Below are 7,423 nucleotides of genomic sequence, written 5' to 3' on the forward strand. Positions count from 1 at the left end.
GCGAAATGTTAAACCACATTATCAGTAGATATATACTCAAATATTTACAAACAGAAAAGGAAAAGGTCTCACTTTTGTCTATTTCTTTCATTTCCTATTCAAAAAGGTAGCATTAACCTGGACACTGAACAAACGACATCATCGAGCATGGCGCTTAAACTAATCGTCTTTTACTAGAAACCAACGGAACATAGGGATCTAGCTAGTCAATGAAAATGATGTATCATAAAATTAAAAAAGAATTCTAAATTAAAGTGACATCTGACATTGTTCTTTCATACAAAATACAACAATTTAATTTCCAATAATAAAATTTTAAAAGGGGATACAAATGCTAGAAACACGTGGAATAAGCACATCCCCTAAAAGCAATTAAAACCGTGCTGTACCGGTTTATTATTATATATAGGCTTGTTAGGCAGTGACAAAAATCGGACAAAATGAAGAATTCTTTTATGTTTATGTGATAAAACGGTTATTTTATGAAGATGTCGGTCTATATCCATGTCTATGGACTTGTCTAATGTGAGTAACAAACAAAATGTGAGTACCAATCAAAGCACATAATCAAGATTCATCTAATTTTTAAGAAATTTGCATTAAATTAACATAAGGGAAAATAAATTTCGCGTAGTAATAACCTATTCTAAAAACTTTTCACGTACGAGGGGTGTTCGGGAAGTTTAATGACTTTTGCTGTATTCTTTTCCTTAATGGTGCGTTTTAATCCATATTTCACAAAATGTAATTTAAATATGTGCTCAATATGTAGTATAAAGCTTATTAACAAGAATAGACAAATACCACTCGAAATTTGTTTCTATAGGAACCGCATAACGCATACCCGGAACACTCCGATTTTATCGTATTTAAGTTAATGGTACCGATATATTTAATTGATAATAATTGTCTTAAATTTCAATGGATAACGTCAAGAAAAAGCAAGAGCGTTAAATACAACGTCAACGTCATTTTCTGAAAATTATACTCGTACATCGTTACAATTGTTTGAATAACAACGGTTCTAACATAACTAGTACTTACACAAATCAAGAGAAAAATGACGTCAATAGGCGACGTTGAAGTCAGGTCAATCATCAAGTTTTGTATAGGAATAGAAAAGACACCAACGGAGACGTATAAAATGATTCAATTATCTAGTACAACAAAGAAATGCTGTAGATCGCTAGTATTTAGACGGCATGACATGTTCCGAAACGGAAGATAGTCAATAGAGGATGCCCGGACCTCGCGCCGATGGATTCCCGAGTTTTTCAGGAAATCAAAGCACAACTGTGTGGTCGACGCTTTGATTCCGGTTTGGTATTACAAATTGAAACCCAGAGAATAGTTTCGTCATTCGACAACATCTGGTACGAGGACACGTACGACAAATTGGCCAAGAGGCATAGATAATGTATCGCTGTGAATGGAGATTACGTCGAGCACAATGTGGCCATACCACGTGACTTTTCGGGTACGGAACACGCCGATTTTTCACCCGATTCAGGTATGTTTTTTATTCATAACTTATTTATTTCTAAACCGATTTTGATCAGATAAGGCGCAGAGTACCCGTAATTATATCAGTTATCCACGGTATATCAAAATTCTGAAAACCCCTGAATGGTTTTTGAGAACATTCGAGTACAGTTTTCTTTTCATAGCCTGGGCCGAGGGGAACGGTACACACTCATTTGGCATAACAGGCGATTTGTAGCAAGTCATATGTTTTTTGATACTATTTCATAGAGAAATACATGTTAAATCTGATTATATTTACTATGTCCAATGTATCGAGTGAATGCAGTGATGTTTTAGCATATTTTCATAAAGTGATGTTGAAATGATACGGAACACACTGTTATTTCAAAAGATACGGTACACACACACACAATTTCTGTCTTTGAAACAATTCTAAAATAAGATATATAAAAAAATTAATTTAAATTATAATGTGAGTAATTTTTTTCATAGTTATACATGTTATTAATTTAAACGAGAACCCTGGGACCTGTTTTGCAAAGTATCATTATGCCTACAGTTTTATGTAAACAGGATTATTCAAAAAATTAAAGAACATTTTGCGAGTACGTTGCGCAAAATTCGATTTTATATGTTGAGCAATTAATATTTGGCTATAAAATGTTAAAATTTTAGGGAGGTATCGGAAGACATTCAAAATTTTGTTTTGTTTCGATTTTCATTTGAAACAATTAGGTATATTCTTTTGGATTATAAAACGAATTGTGAAATTCATGGACATCTGTTGTGTGTGATTATTATTTCATTTAATTTGTTTGTTCGAATATATAAATGACTGTGTAAACGTAGTATGAATATTTAAACAAACAAGAAGTTAGGAGTAAGTTGGAAATATATGTTCCTTGCAAAATGTTGTTTAAATAATCGAATTTGGAGAAAAAAACGCTGGTTTTGATGTAAGTGGATTTTTTAAATCACGGAAAGTTTGAAGTTTTTTTCGGCCACATGATATTTGGTATGAATCATCTGCCAGGGTCCCAAACTAACTGCATGTATCTAAATTATCAAATTATCTACATATGGACAAATATATTTCGCAGTTTTACGCGCAATCAAAATTAATAATTTGATAATTTGAAGAACCCATATGGGAACAAGGCCTGTTATATAACGTAACGTAGTTTATACAAGGTAACCTTGATACATATACATGTAAGGATATACATGTTAGGAAACTTGGTAAAATTATGCCTATCTTGGATGCATTTAACATTTGAGTTCATGGATATGTGTGCTTGCGTGTTTGTGTTAAAAATAAAATGATATTTTAATAATACCCATTTTGTCAATCAAATGCTATGGATTTTGGAGGCTGCGTTCTGTTTTATATACTACATGAAGTAGGTACGAGACCACAAGTGACTTCGATGTTTCGATTTTTTATGTGAGAAAGTTTTCTTACTACCGTACAGAATGTCGGTCGTTTTACTCAGGTACCCGTTCGTTCCTTTATTTATACCCAAAGGGGCACTTGTAAAACTCGAAAGTCGCCACATGATAATGTCAGTTTTATGAGCCGTGAAATTTAACCAAAAATGACCTAATTACATGAGTTAAAAGTTATTTTTAAAGCTTCATGCCTTTAAACATTAAAAATTTAAGCAGTGGCGACTACATTTTTATTTGTTTGGGTCGTCAGACCAAACAAATAATGGTAGCGAAATTTCAGGCTTTGATTTGCTTATTTGCAAAATAAGAAAGTAGTCTGAACCCCTGGAAGCGGTTACTTACCTTTATATGTACTCTAACGCTGAAAAAATAAGGGGAGATCACTGTGTTAAGATTGTCAAATGACGGGCGCATTAATTTTCAAGCCTTCTCGGGAGAAGAAACAGTAGTTCCCGATTGGTCAAATATTTCAAATATTGTGTAATTCTTTACAGATATACATGTAATATTAAGCTCCATGATTATTTACATCAGTGTCAAACGAAATTAATAAGGGTTACAAACCCTAATTTAGAATGATATGGTTTTCTTCAGGCTGTTATCTTATAACTTCCCCGTGGTCGAGGGATTACAGTTACACGCTCGTTTAGGAAGAGAGATGTCCCGAGTTCAAATCCAAGTTAAGGCAACTCATGTTTTTGTTTTTTTTTGTTTTTTGTTTTTTTTAATTGTTTAAGCCAAATAAACAATGAATTACATATCAGTGTTGCAAACAGCCTTATAGCCAATTTACTACAGTTATGGCACTAGAAACAACATTGGTGGCACTATACAAAAACAAATTGGTTTACAATCTCACAGCCTTCACCTTTCTGACATTCTGAGACCCAGACAAATTCAGCGCCTTCTGTGATTTGATTTTATTAAACATGACCATGATATTGCAAAATTGTACCTAATGACTTGCTTATTATTAACAAAATATAAATATATATAAATTGTTATCAAGTAATGATACTTTTCAGCGATTTAGGTCATGACCTTGTTCTATTTTTTCAGGTTGAAGCAAAAACACATATCTTACTTCACTTAAACTAAAAGAAATAAAAAACAACAATAAACAACAATAAACACAGCATTATATAACAACATTTTCTTTCTATAGAGCGCAACTACCTGATTCTGTGAAGATCGGAGTGTTTAACATAAACTATGTGATTTTAAATAGGACAATTACATGGAGGTTGTAAATGTTAAGCGTGATCTCTTGAAATATAGTCCACAAATACATATAAACATTTAAAGTAAGCATTATGATATATTGCAAAACAGGTCCCTGTGTTCTCGTTTAAATTAATAAAATGTATAACTATGAAAAAAATCACTCGCGTTATAATTGAAATTAAATTCTAATGGGTTTTATTTTAGAATTATTACAGAGACAGAAATTGTGTGTGTACCGTATCTTTTGAAATAACAGTGTGTTCCGTACCATTTCAACATAACTTTATGAAAATATGCTAAAACATCACTGCATTCACTCGATACATTGGACATAGTAAATATATCAGATTTAACATGTATTTTTCTATGAAATAGTGTCAAAAAGCATATGACTTGCTAGAAATTGCTTGTTATGACAAATGAGTGTGTACCGATCCCCTCGGCCCAGGCTATGAAAAGAAAACTGTACTCGAATGTTCTCAAAAACCATTCAGGGGTTTTCAGAATTTTGATATACCGTGGATAGCTGATATAATTACGGGTACTCTGTGCCTTATCTTATCAAAATCGGTTGAGTAATAAATAAGTTGTGAATAAAAAACATACCTGAATCGGGTGAAAAATCGGCGTGTTCCGTACCCGAAAAGTCACGTGGTATGGTCACATTGGAGCAGTGAGTCGATATGACGATCGGGGAAATCTGACGTTAGCATATTTAGCACTGACGTAACGTTAGCGTGCTCCGGGTATGCTTCGGTGTATGTTTTGTTTTATTTGTAATTTACTTAATATTGTTGAATGTATTTCTTTGTAATTTTTACAGCTGGCTGTAAATGAAAAAAATATTTTATGGTGTTATTCTTGTTTTTCAATTCCTATTATTTATCAAACTACAGCAAAAGTCCTTAAACTTCCCGAACACCCCTCGTAGTCTACTTAAATGTTTCAATGAGTTATTCTTATAGATTTCAGTGCCTTAAGAAAACAGTCAAAAGCAAAGAGTACGAAAAGAAGAATTGGCTGAAAATGAAGATGTTTTCCCAGAGATTGATTTTAAGCAAGTTGACCGAACCAGTATTATCTTTATTATTACGAATTCATAGAGTTTAATTTCATTAAAATAATAAATTTCTGATTTATGCTAATAAACTACATAAATCTGTAAGTTTTTTTAAACATGTTTCGACGTTTGGAATATTAACGATTATTTGAATCCTTTTGATGTATACAACAAAATAAAGGGGAATTTTGTTATTTCTTTTCAAGTTAAACATACTTAAATAAACAGCAGTAAGTTTATATTTTGATGTATTTTTCGCATACTAATAAAATGTGGTTTGTGTAGGTTTTAAGATAGAGATGTGGTTTAAGATTAAAATACATTAGGAGATATGTATGAAGTTTAAGTATATATGTATGGAGTTTGCCTTATTTAAAGTTAGAAACATGTGACATGTTAAAGTTTTCATCCTGTTACAGACGTCCATATTTTCTAAACTTAAACAAGATCTTAAAGGCAGATTAGGCCTCAGAAACTTACAGATCCTTCAAAAATGGCTTATTTGAGTATTATTTGAGTATTATGACGTTTAAATAATGGTTCTAGAGCGTAAGACAGTGGGAACATGTGCGATAATTTTAATCAAAGTAGCCAAATATTAACAAGATAATATTTTAATTCCATAAAAACACTAAACAACTGTAATTGAACTAATAGCCAAAAGCAACAGAAGTGAAAGGCGATTAAGGTAATAGGCCAGAAAATAAATTTTTGAAACAATAACAGAACATGAGAGACGAATCTTTTGAAAAGTAATTTAAAGCCTTTTCTGGAGATAATGTGCTTTTAATCATCGCATTGATAACGTAAAGATCCTGTAACACAATTTTTATGGTTTTATATCATAAATATGATGCTCAAATTAAGATTTATAATATGGTTAGCTCAAAAAAGCATTATTTATACAGATATTACCGAAATACACATTTCGTGTAAACAAAGGGAGTTAATTAGAAATTTATTTTCTATAAAGGCAAAGTCAAATTTTTCAATAAGAAATGAATGCATATATTTTAATGATTACATATAATGTGCACAAATATTTGCAGTACATATTTTACATATTCTTCGATGTTTGAAAATTGTTTTATAAGCATAATTATATACATATATAAACTTTCACTTAAGTGTGCTATACAACCTTAAGTATAACATACAGGATCTTTAACATTCCCAGGTCATAAGTCAACGTTTAAACAAGCTACAAATATAGTGATGATATTAAAATTCAACATACCAAATAAGTAGAGATGTAGCTAAGGACATATTTCCTTCTCTATCTCCCCCCTTTAACTTTGTTGTGATTCTATTTAACTTCTTGCTTACATTGTAATAGGATGTGTTTGTTGAAAATGTCTCCACTTGTTTGTGTTTATTTTATATTTATAGGGATATATTTCGTACAAGGTAATTAATAGTTTTTAACTTTGTCAATAATTAATCTGAATTGAGTTAGTTATAGAAACACGAAAACTAAAGCATTAATAAGGATATTTAAGATAAAAGAATAGGTGGAGTTTTCGATATATGATACCTATTCAACAACTGTTAAGTACTAACCCTGAGTGCATTTTGGATTTATATTGCGCTGGTCTAATTTATATACGCAGTTATTCAATCAAAATTACGTGATTTAAAACGACTGATTAATGAAACAAGATTTTTTTATAATGAAAAGGCTTCCAAATTTTTTTTTTTAATATGATAATGCTGTTGTTGTAGTTTTGGTGTTTTTGTTTTTTGTTGTCTTTTTTTGTTCTTATTGTTGTTGTTGTTTTAGGGAGGGGCATGGTTTGTTTGTTCTTTTACCTATTTAATTCATTTGTCATGTAAGGGAGGTAAAGGAGGGTGGAGCAAGGCGTCCGTGGTCGAGTGATTAATGGCGCTGACTTCAAATAACCTGCCCCTCACTACTCAGGGTTCGAATCACGCAAGGGTGTTTGGATACTGTTATGTTAAGAAGCTATCCAGCAGCTCATAGAATGCTGGTGGTTCTACCCAGGTGCACGTTTGTGCCTGAAAAAAGATGCAAGGAGCGGCACCTGATGTCTTCCTCCACTAGTAAAGCTGGAAAGTCGCCAGATAACCTTTATAGCGTTGATGCGACATCAAACTTAACCAAAGTAAAATGTTATTTTCCTACATTATAAATAATGATAATTAGTGTGTAGGCTGAAATATACTTTAAGTGGGCTTTAAAGCAAA

The sequence above is a fragment of the Ruditapes philippinarum genome, unplaced genomic scaffold (genome assembly GCF_026571515.1).
Source record: "Ruditapes philippinarum isolate M1 unplaced genomic scaffold, ASM2657151v2 ctg1188_1_1_1_1, whole genome shotgun sequence".
Lineage (NCBI taxonomy): Eukaryota > Metazoa > Mollusca > Bivalvia > Venerida > Veneridae > Ruditapes > Ruditapes philippinarum.